Here is a 12206-nt window from a genome sequence, read left to right as displayed (position 1 = left end):
CCTAGGCTGCTACAGGCCCTGCAATGGAAGACATGTCCATTTCATTCACCAAGAACCTCTAATATGATTATTTGTATCTGTGAGAGGGAGTGTACCACAGCACAAGTGAGTGAGATATAGTAGGACAACAGTGTGGAATAAGCTTTCTCCTACTTTCCATGGATTCTGGGGATCAAACTCAAATTAGACTTGTACAATGGCCAGTGCCTCAAAGGGCCTGCACACCAGCCATCTCCAGGCAACTATAGATCCTCTACATTGTCTAGCACATGCTCAGGATTTTCTGATGAATGCAGGAGTAAGTACACTGCACCAGGCTATATAGTGTCGTGTTATGAAGATGCCCAAGGTCACTGAAGCCCTCCCTACTGTGGGTTTAGGGACAAAGGTCTTTCTCTTTCTCTCCCCCTCTCCTCTCTCCTCCTGTCTCCCCCTCTTCCTCTCCTGTCTTCCCCTCCTCACACTGACCCCAAAGTGGATTGTCTCCCATTGCAGGGGCACTGAAACAGTAGATCCCAGCATCACAACTGGTGAGCAGTGAACCCTCCACCTTGTTGGACAGAACCCTGACATCTCTGCATGCCCTTGCCTCCAGTTCTTTCCTGAGCAGTGAGCCTATTTTGCTCTCTTTCCCATTGATGCCAAAGACTAAGCTCTGGTTTCAGGAATATTTGGGACATTTTATTTAAATGCCTTGTGTTCCCTTTTAACAACCAACACCAACAAAATTTCTGTTCCAAACAAGAGCCACTTCAGTGAAGTAAGGTTAGCGAATGTCTAATGAGCTGATTGGGGAGTGTATGTGTGTCTTGTCCTGCTCTGCTGCTATTCCCAGCATGGCAAACCTGGGTAGACAGCCAACCCTGGAAGCGATATCCTGGGACTCTCACCCTAAGCAGACATGGTCTTCCATCCAGGGAAGGTTGTGCTTGGGGACTGGCTGTGACTATGGGCCCCAGTGTTCAGAGCAAAGGGATGGGGGTAGAGAAGGTCAGATATGCAATCCGTGGAGATTTCAAGGTCTGAAAAAAATATATTTAGTAGAAAAATACGGTGCTTTTGGAATCTGTAGTCTGTGTCCTGCCTGCAAAAGAGAGAAACCTGCCCTGATGGCCAAAGGGCAGTGAGTACAGAATAAAGGCAGAGCCAGGGATCTGACCCATGGATGATTCTGTGCTGAAGTGAGGCAGGTAGGAAGCTTCTGTTCCTGTTGGAGGTTACCTGGGCCTCTCCCTTGAGTTTGGGCTGCCAGGTTTTGGGCCACAAAGGGAGGGGAGCTGGATGTCTATTGTAGGCTCATGGGACCTGGGCCCTCAGAACAGGGTGCATTGAGGGAGCAGAGCCAGTGGGGGAGGGGCTGTTCACAAAGCTGGCCCAGCACAGTGGTCAAAGTTGGCCCCAATGTAGGAAGCATATGCCGTCACATGGGGCATATATTTCTGCTCATGGACTCTGAGAAGCAGGTGTACCATAGGACCCTTGACAGATACTGCATGACCCACTGTGGATCTCGTGGCACAGGGGGACAACAGACTTGGACTGGTAGTTGTGAGCATAATCCAAATAATCCAACATGGATATGTTCTCTTGTTCACCATCCACCAGCTTATATCCAAGCCAGTTGCCATACAGAATGGCTGGGCTGTGAAGGGCTCCTTGTCCATGTTGCTCACCATGGGAGCCAGACCAAAGATGTTATGGGATGGGGAGGAGTGGGGAAGGGTATCCACCGAAAGTGAAAATATGGGAATGATTGGTAGTAACTATAGTCAAGGCATCGTCTGCCTTTCTGATGCCCTGATACATCTCCACTGCCTGATGCAATGCCTTCTTAGCTTTGCCCACAAGGTACTCATGGTCTGTCCTGCCTTCTTCCACCAGAAAGAAGCAGCCTTTTGGATTATTTATCAGGGTCCAGTGGGCTACTTCCACCATTTCAGAGTGAAGCGTCAGTTTGTTCTGATTCAAATCATACTGCATGTCCCTGGGCTCAAAGAGACCTGTGAGGTAGTCCACCCTGGAGAGGTCAAAGGCCTGCAGTTCAGTGCGGTTCCAGACATAGTGGGGAGTATTTGTCTGGGTTTGAAGTTCTTTCAAATGCTGATGAGGTCCAGGCTGCCCAGTCTTGTGGCCATGGCCTTCTCATCCAGTTCATATTTCACATTAGTTCTATTCTTCTGGTACATGTAATTCCGACTGCCATCCATGATCACCTTGGAGAGGGCCACAAAGGGGAACTTGTGCATCTTCAGCCATGTCTCTTCCCCCTCCTTCCCTGCTGGGTTGTGGTGTAGCCAGCCTGTCAGGATGAAGGCAACCATAACTGTGAAGATACCCATACTGTCTCCCAGGAACATGATCTTCTTGGTAATGGCTGGTGTTGAGCTTTTCAAGTTTCAGGACATTTTTCAAGGTCTCTTGGGGTTGCTGTCACCAGTAATTGAGGTCTTTCTCTTTCTCTGGCATAAAAGACTTGATAAAGCAGATGGGCATTACTAAAAATGGTGACATCATGGCATACCCCAAGATTCATATCCTTGCTAGAACCCAGATGGGTGGGAAGAGGTGGGCTGGCAGTGTCAGCCATTAATTGAAGTTCCTATCCTACAGACACTCCTGAGGAGGGTCTGTCCCAGTGACAGCCCTAGAGAGCTCGTGTTGGGAGCATATTCTTGTGGTCACCTCTCATGGAGGCCTGGCTTTCACCTGCCCTCATTCTCTTTCTTAATCTCATAATGAAGTTATTTTTATTGATATTATTAATCTCATACTGGAGCTATTTGCTATCAATATTAATTAAAGTCAGATCATTTAACTCCAAACATTTTATCTACTGAAGATATCCCCATTTTACTATGGATGTTAATTTCCTGTCTCCTTTTTTTTCTACTCCTTAGTTCTAGTGTGGTTTTCAAATACTCTCTTTTTCGTGTTTTTGGTTGTATCAATAAAATATGCAAAAATACTTTAAGGCCATATTTTTTATATTTATTTTGCCAAAAATCTCTAGTAGAATATATATTCGTTTAAAAATAGTAAATATAGTCATGTGTTATTTTTCAGATCACTTAAATGGAAGTTTCTGCTATTAGACCAGTGTGTTTCTCCTCCATTCCCAACATTTAACACCTGATAGTCACTACTCTTATCTAAGCTACTATGAGTTCAAATCTACAATATTGCACTTATAGGTGAGATCATGAAATATTTGGCCTTCTCTTTTTCCTTGCATCTTTTTATTTCATTTCAACACTGATTTTAGTAATATAGTTTGCAATTAATAACATTATGTTGGAGATCCATAGAAAATCAAGCAAGACAAAATCTGAGTCAAAAGGAGGAGGTCATCATGAAGTTCCACTTCTACCTGGATATCTTTGACAACTGCTCAGAAAGGGACTTTTATCCCAGGGAGGCAGCCTCTGAAACACTGCCCATGTTCCAGTAGAGGTTCTTACACTCACAGATATTTTTATAACGTTAAGTGAACTCAGTTGGTTTTATAAATAGCACATGAAGTTTAGAGGAAAACATAGTGGAAAGGCTATAGCAGGATTTGGAAGGGGGAAATAGGGGTTAGATTTGATTAAAACACATTGTTTACATTTATATTGTTCTCAAAATTAAAATAAAGGAAAATAGTGAGATCTCAATATCTTATTCAAGATATCCTCAATAATTTATGATCTCTTTAATTTGGGCATTTATTGTTGAATATTTATGCATCTGTATTTACAAAGGACCACAGGTCTGTGAGGATTTTTATGTAGTGTCCTTGTCTAGCTTTAATATCAGAGTAAAGATGACTTCTTGAAATGAGTTTAGTAGTGTAATTTCTTTTCAGTTTTTGAAGATTAAAAAAGATTTGTAGTAAAAATATTTGATACAATTTATCCGCTGAAAGCCTTTTTTCTTTGGATTTTTCTTTCTCTAAAGTTTGATTTCTGATTTAGTTTCTTTGTGGTTAGTCTGTTTTTTTTGTTTTGTTTTGTTTTGTTTTTTGGTTTTTTGTTTTTTTGGTTTTTTTTTTGATTTTTCAAGACAGGGTTTCTCTGTATAGCCCTGGCTGTCCTGAAACTCACTTTGTAGACTAGGCTGGCCTCAAACTCAGAAATCCTCCTGTCTCTGCCTCCCAAGTGCTACGATTATAGGCATGCGCCACCACGCCTGGCTTTTTTTTTTTTTAAGAATTATTTATTTATTTTATGTATATGATGTAGCTGTCACCAGAATAGGCCATTAGATTCCATTACAGATAGTTGTGAGCCACCATGTGGGTGCTGGGAATTGAACTCAAGACCTCTGGAAGAGCAGTCATTGCTCTTAACCACTGAGCCATTTCTCCAGCTGTTTTTTTTTTTTTTTAACACTGTTGTCATGGTAGGGACATCTTTCTAGGGATTCATCTATTTTTCTTCAATATCCAAATAATTGAGAACTCTTCCAAATAGATTCTTGTGATCATTTATATTTCTGTATTATTAGTTATTTTCTCATTAATTTGTAATTTCATTTATTCAGATCTCTTTTCTAAGGTCAGTTTATCATTTTTGTTCATCTTTTATAAACTCAAATGTTCATTTTATATTTTTCAATGCATTTTCAATGTCTACTGTCTTCTAATGTCTATAATTTCACTGCCCATTTTTGGTTGGCTAGGTTTTCAGTACTAGGCATGAATTCCCACTGGGTGAACCTTAAGTATTATTATACTGCCTTTGGTTTATCCCCAAGATAAAACTTCCACTCTTCCTGTCATTATTTTGACTCCTCAGCTTTACAACTGGATAGGACTACTAATTGCTTTTCTTCCTTTACATCTTGCTTAGAGCTTTTCAGTTCTATAAGGGCTAGTCAGTCTTCACAGAGAAGGCTTTCAGGTCAGTTACAGCTCAGTTCCTCCAAGTACTGTTTTCATAGGCTGTGGTGTCTTCAGAAAATTCATATATAAAAGTCACAAAATGGATTTTTTATTTTCTGCTTATTTATTATATGCTTTATTTATTTTATGATAATATAACTTGTTTAGTGCTCTTGTTTCTGACCAATGGGGGATATTTCCAAGTTATGTGAATTAGTAAGAACTCCTTACATATATACTGCTAAATTAAACTTAATTATCCTCTAATACTACCTTGATAATTAATTTAAATTTAGAAATTTACAAGACTTTATTTGCTTGTAGGCTGCCATACTGCCACACTCCAACTACTAGAAGTGCTGTAGAATCTCAGCCTTTAATCTGCTCAGTAGCATTTTTGCCAGTATTTTCCAAATTTTAGTCAGATACTACTTATTTCTCCAGGGGAATTTAAATTGATTCCTACAATGTAAAAGAATCGACGCTAATATTAACTACTCATTCAGGATGGCAACCCTATAGGAAGACCAGCAGTCTCAACTAACCTGGACCTCCGGAATCTCTCACACATTGAGCCACCAAACAGACAGCATACACCAGCTGATATGAAGCCCCCAAGACACATACAGTAGAGGACTGTCAGGTCTGGGTTCAATCAGAGAAGATGCACCTAACCCTCAAGAGACTAGAGTCCCCAGGATAGAGAGAGGTCTGTCTGGTGGGGTCAGGGGTAGAGGTCTGGGAACATCCTCATGGAGATCAGGGAAGGGGGTGGGATATGGAACAGACAAGAGGGTGGATCAGAAGGGGAATAAAGTCTGGACTGTAAACAAAAGATTAGAGAATTAAAAAGAAAAAAGAAAAAAAGATATGTGTTGCTGAGTGATATATCTTGCACCTCACCAATAACCTTACATAAAGCAAGTGTTAATATTTCTGATGAAGGGGAGACTTGAGAATAAAATTTGAAATGATTATATTTGGGTGGGAATCAGGAAGAATGTAATTGTTGAAATTTTACTTGTGTTTCTAAGTCACATTTTCATTTGCAAATATTTGATTTTTCTCATATTTTGCCTAATATAATACTAGTGTCAGGCCTACAGCATAGACTAAGTACCATCTTTGGTACCAGATATACATGAGGGTAGAAACAACCATTTCCGTAAAGATACTTTCACATTCCTGACAGTGAAGTGAGCTTTTAGTAAATGTTTCTGTCATTATTATTTCTATCACTATTTATTCATAGAAAATATGAATGTACAAGAAGATTGTAAGCTTTTTAAGGTCACAAAGAAAGTGAGTGGCTGGTGCTAACCTTTTTAAAATGTCATTTTTCAATTTTGATTTAAAAAACCAACTCTTAATAGTGAAGGAAAAATTTCAAAAATGCATAATTAAAAAAGGTATTCTCAAGAAGGTTAAGAAGATGAAAGACCCAATTGAGAATGCCTCAACCCCACTTGGGTGGAAGAAGAAAGCAATCATGGGGCAAAGGGAGGGAGGGACATGGGTGGGAAAGGGGACAGGAAGGGGAAAAGGGGAACATGATCAGCTTTTAGGGGGAGGGGAAGCCCTGGGGACCAGCAGAAAGAATGGAAACAGGTAACCTAGGGAGGTAGGAGGTGGAGGACCCTCTAGAATGTACGAGAGACCTGGAAAGTGAGAGACTCTCAGGACTCAAAGGGAGGGGGACCTTAGATGAAATGCCCTACATTGAGGAGAGGGAAATTGTAGAGCCCACCTCCAGCAGAAAGACAGAGAATCAAGTGAGGGATCAGGGTGCCATCCTACAGTCAAAAACTCTAACTCTCAATTGTTCCTGTCTAAAAGAACTATAAGAACAAAAATGCAGAAGAGCCTGAGGAAAATATGAGGTCCAGTATCAGGCCCAAATTGGGATCCAGCTCAAGGGGAGGCTCCAAGGCCTGACACTATTACTGATACTATGGTGTACTTATAAAAAGGAGCCTGGCAGGAGCCTAGCATTGATGTCCTCTGAGAGGCCCTACAAGCACATCCTATACTTTATAATGTATAATCACAAAGGCATTCTTTTCAGGATATAGGGGAAAGACTTCATGAGTGCAAAGCAGCATGGGTTATCCAGAAGCTTGTTTCCCTTGAGATAAATTGAGTTTCCTCATGAAATCTAATTTCTAAGTAAATATAGCAAGAGGAACTTCAAGACCAGTTGTTTTAGGACATTCTAGGTTGTCATACCAAACCTTAGCTCACTGCAAAAATGTTAAACTAAAGAATAGTAATTATGAAATAAAATTTCAGCCTCTTATTAAGTATACTTCCTCAATATCCTCACAGCTTTGAGGGAGTCCACATAGCTGTGTAAATACTCATTTCCAATTTGAAAACATGCATATTGTAATGGCTTTGAGTAAAATAATTTCTTTATGGAGGGCAGAAAATGGGGAAATCACAAATCACTCCCTGAATATTAACACTATGAATAATTACATACATTTCCTCTTAAATATTGAACATAGCTTCAATCTCAACTCAAGGTAGTTTATGCCTTCACAGTATCTACAATTAGCCTACTGTAACACAATCCATCCCACTCTGTCTCATCTAGAGTTCTCCATCCTAATGACCTGTGAGCTTCTTGAAGCAACATCTTGCTCTCATTTCCAGCTCCTGAGATAGTACTTGGCTATACAGTACATCATGTACAGCCAGCTGGTCAGCACACAGAACAAACTCATGAACAATGTAGGAGGGTCACATCACTGTGGCAAAATACCTTGCATAAACAGAAGATGTATTTTGACTCATGGTTGAAAAAAAAAAGAAATGGAAAAAGAAAAACACGACTGCTCCTAGATATGGTGGAGGAGAAGATTTACCATAGATAAAAGGGAGAGCATATTCAGAGGCAAGGATATCTTTGAGAGTCCAGAGTTAATATAACCCCAAGCAGGGCTGTGTGAGGGAGAGGAACTGATGGCCAAGAGAGGAAGCCTTGGCCAAGAGACTGACAGCCAAAATGGCTGAGTCATACAGGGGCCAGAGGAACTGGGGATAGTGAAGCCAATACCTGGGCTGGTGAGTTCAGGGTAGAGGACAGGGTAGGCTAGCCAGGAGAACCCTGTAACAGGTAAAGACTACAAGATGCTGGCAGAACCTGGTGGCCAGGTCTGCTTTGATGTGTCAAGGAAACCTCAGCCATTCGTCTGAGGTTTAAGATCTAACAATGTTTACAGATATTTCAGTGCTTCATGGAAAAAAAAAAAAACTGCCTATGTTACAGCAAGCAGAAAGCAGGCAGACACAGAGGGGCCTGGGACAAGTTACAGCCTTCAAGGATGTGGTCCTTCCTAAAGTCTTCAGAATCTTCCAAAAGAATACCAATTGAGTGTGTCTGCCCGTGTCCACACTCTGAACTGGGTCCATCCTGAAAGGCAGGGCTGGGCTGGAAGAGAAAAGACTACGGGGAGGAAGCAAGCCCAGAGAAAGGATTCTGTTCAAAGCCCAAGGTTTAATGAATTACTCAGTTTTATAGCGTGGGGAAAAGACCTCCCCCCCCCCCCCAGCCCCAGTCTTTGTGCGCACATGTGAGAGCCTGTAGGCTGAGAATGTTGTCTCTGGAACATCCAAAGGTTTTCTCAGCAGGCAATGGCAAAGCTTTGAAGGGCAGCGGCAGCTGTGACAATAGAGCGGGCTTGGCAGGTTGGGAGGGGCCACCACAGGTAGTTCTAAGTCAGTGGCTGCAGAGGTCTGAGGAAGCCTGTTTAAAGGCTGGAAGAAAGCTACAACCAATGGCTGTGGCTCAAGCCTTTGATCCATGTCCAAACTGTAACAGATGGACACTATAACATGGCAGGGGGGTCTGGTTGGTTGATATTGTTCTTCCTGTGGGGTTGCAAACCCTGTCAGCTCCTTCAGTCCTTCCCCTAGCCCCTCCATTGGGGTTTCTGCATTCAGTCTGATGGTTGACTGCAAGCATCTGCATCTCTATTGGTCAGGCTCTGGTATAGCTTCTCGGGGGACAGCTATATCAGACTCCTGTCAGCAAGTGCTTCTTGGTATCAGCAATAGTGTCTGGGTTTGGATGGATACCTAGGTGGGACAATCTCTGGATGGCCTTTCATTCAGTCCCTGCTCTACTCTTTGTCCCTGCAGGGTGTGTGGGTTTATTTCTGGGTCTTCAGTTCTATTACTTTGATCTACCTGCCTGTCACTGTACCAATACCATGTGGTTTTTTTGTTTTGTTTTGTTTTGTTTTGTTTTGTTTTGTTTTAATCATAATTGCTCTGTAGTATAGCTTGAGGTCAGGGATGGTGATTCCCTGAGAAGTTCTTTTATTGTTGAGAATAGTTTTTACTATCCTGGTTTTTTGTTTCTTTGTTTGTTTGTTTGTTTTTCCAGATGAATTTGGAAATTGCTCTTTCTAACTCTATGAAGAATTTATTTGAAATTTTGACAGAGATTGCATTGAATCTGTAGATTGCTTTCAGCAAGATGGCCATTTTTCCTATACTAATCCTACTAATTCATGAGCATGGGAGATCTTACCATCTTCTGAGATCTTCTTCAATTTCATTCTTCAGAGACTTGAAATTTTTGTCATACTGATTTTTCACTTGCTTAGTTAGAGTCATTCCAAGGTATTTTGTATTATTTGTGACTATTGAAAGGGTGTTATTTCCCTAATTTCTTTCTCAACCTGTTTATCCTTTGAGTAGTGGCAGGCCACTTATTTGTTTGAGTTAATTTTATATCCAGCTACTTTGCTGAAGTTGTTTATCAGGTTGAAGAGATCTCTGGTGGAAATTTTCGGGTCACTTAAGTATACTATCATATCATCTGCAAATAGTGATATTTTGACTTCTTCCTTTCCAATTTGTATCTCCTTTTGTTGTCTAATTGCTCTGGCTAGGACTTAGAGTACTATATTGAACAGGTAGGGAGAGAGTGATCAGCCTTGTCAAGTCGCTGATTTTAGTGAGGTTGCTTTAAGTTTTTCTCCATTTAGTTTGATGTTGGCACTGGTTTGTTGTATACTGCCTTTATATGTTACTTGACTATTTTCCCTTACTGCTTTTAATATTCTTTATTTGTTTTGTTCATTTGATGTTTTGATTATTATGTGATGGTAGGAATTTCTTTTCTGGTCCAAACTATTTGGAGTTTTGTAGGCTTCTTGTTTGTTCATGGGCATCTCTTTCTTTAGATTAGGGAAGTTTTCTTCTATAATTTTGTTGAAGATATTTACTCACCCTTTAAGTTGGAAATCTTCACTCTCCTATTATCCTTAAGTTTGGGCTTCTCATTGTGTCCTGGATTTCCTGGATGTTTTGGGTTTGGAGCTTTTTGCATTTTACATTTTCTTTGTTGTGTCAATCTTCTCTATGGTATCTTCTGCACCTTAGATTCTCTCTCTCTCTCTCTCTCTCTCTCTCTCTCTCTCTCTCTCTCTCTCTCTCCTATCTCTTGTACTCTGTTGGTGATGCTTGCATCTATGGCTCTTGACCTCTTTCCTGTTTCCCAGCTCTAGAGTTGTCTCCCTTTGTGATTTCTTTTTTGTTTCTACTTCCATTTTTAGATCCTGGAGGGTTTTGTTCAATTCCTTCACTTGTTTAGCTGTGTTTTCCTGTAATTCTTTAAGTGATTTTTGTGTTTCCTCTTTAAGATCTTCTACTTGTTTTCCTGTATTTCTTTAATAGAGTTATTTATGTCGTTCTTAATGTCCTCTATCAGCATCATGAGATGTGATTTTAAATCCAAAGCTTTCTTTTCCAGTGTGTTGGGGTATCCAGACTTGCTGTGGTGGGAGAACTGTGTTCTGATGTTGCCATGTAGCCTTGGTTGCTGTTGATAAGGTTCTTGTGCTTGCTATTCACTATATGGTTATCTCTGGTGTTAGTTGGTCTTATTGTCTCTGGCTTGAGCTTGTCCCTCCTGTGAGCCTGTAAGCCTGTGTCAGCACTCCTGGGAGACCAGTGCACAAAAGACTGTGAAACAACCCTTATCTCCTGGTACAGATCTAAGCAAGCAGCTCAAATTCTTTTTTAATATCTCAATCCATTTATTTGACATGTAGATTTTACTATTGTGTGTTGTAAAATGCCTTGTAAGTCATATTTTTCCAACTAATATTCATATTCCAATTTTCATATTGCTTCACATAATTGCTATTTTATTTTCTAGTATACACCCTCAGATTCAAGATGCTGAATGCGTTTTTGAAATTAATTGATCTTATGTTAAAGTTACAAAATTTTTCTTTAACTTTTTGGTTGCCAGAATTCCTAGAATAGTCTTCCTATATCCTCTTTAGAATCTAAATTGACTTTGGTTTTTCTATACTAAACATAATACCTATCAATTAAGTCTTTCATATCTAGGTTTCTCGTGGGTTTTTTGTTGTTGTTTTGTTTTGTTTTTTGCTATTTTCAGTGGTGAATAGTATTCTTTTACCGGTTTCATTTTTTAAAATTTTTTGGTTTGTGTGTGTGTGTGTGTGTGTGTGTGTGTGTGTGTGTATGTATGTTGGTTTTATATTCAGTTGTTTCATCAAAAATATTTATAAAATCTATGAGGAATCTGTATGTTGTGAAATTCATGTCAACTGATAAAACTTGTATGTATCTCTAAACATTTTTACCTTTGGAATGATATGGCAATAAAATCATGATATGAGGACCTAGAGAGATAGATCAAGTGGTTTAGAGCTTTTCCAGCAGGCCCAAGTTACCTTCCCAACATCAATGTTAGGAGACTTGCAGTTTCCTATTCTCTAGATCCAAGAAATCTGATGCTCTCTTCTGGCCTCAACAGGTACCTACACAAGTATGGCTGGCAGAAATGCATGCACATGCATGTGCAAGAGAGCACACCCATGTGGGAGAGAGAGGAGAGAGAGAGAGAGAGAGAGAGAGAGAGAGAGAGAGAGAGAGAGAGAGAGAGAGAGAGAGAGAGAGAGAGAGAGAGAGAGAGAGAGAGAGAGAGAGAGAGAGAAAGAAGAGAGACCTTTACAGAAAAAAGAAAGAAATAAAGAAATATGACAGGACAATACCACCTATTATAAAACATAGTTTGACAAATAGTATTGTAAAATATGTTTTAATGTTACTAAGATGAAAGGATGCAAAATATTTTATTGTTTTAAAATATGTAGTATTTTGAAAATATTTTTTCCATAAGAGACTTAATAAATACAACTAAAACTTCCCCAATATTGGTTATGACATGAACAGAAGATAGGAACTGCAGGAGCAGATTTGTCTCAGAGAGATTCATTCTTTTCCTTAGCCAGAAGCCAGAAATGTTTTTGGGTCTATCCTGGTCAGAAGCCTGAAATTCTAAAAAGATTTAGCAATT

General features: G+C 40.0%; 1 pseudogene; it reads right to left on the bottom strand.

The window, feature by feature from the left end:
• Positions 1 to 1361: 1361 nt before the first annotated feature.
• On the bottom strand, positions 1362 to 2339 carry LOC110314330 (annotated as a pseudogene).
• Positions 2340 to 12206: the final 9867 nt, after the last annotated feature.

Source organism: Mus pahari, chromosome X, assembly GCF_900095145.1.
Source record: "Mus pahari chromosome X, PAHARI_EIJ_v1.1, whole genome shotgun sequence".
NCBI lineage: Eukaryota > Metazoa > Chordata > Mammalia > Rodentia > Muridae > Mus > Mus pahari.
Note: the sequence above shows the minus strand (reverse complement) of the source record. Positions and strands in the feature narration are given on the sequence as shown.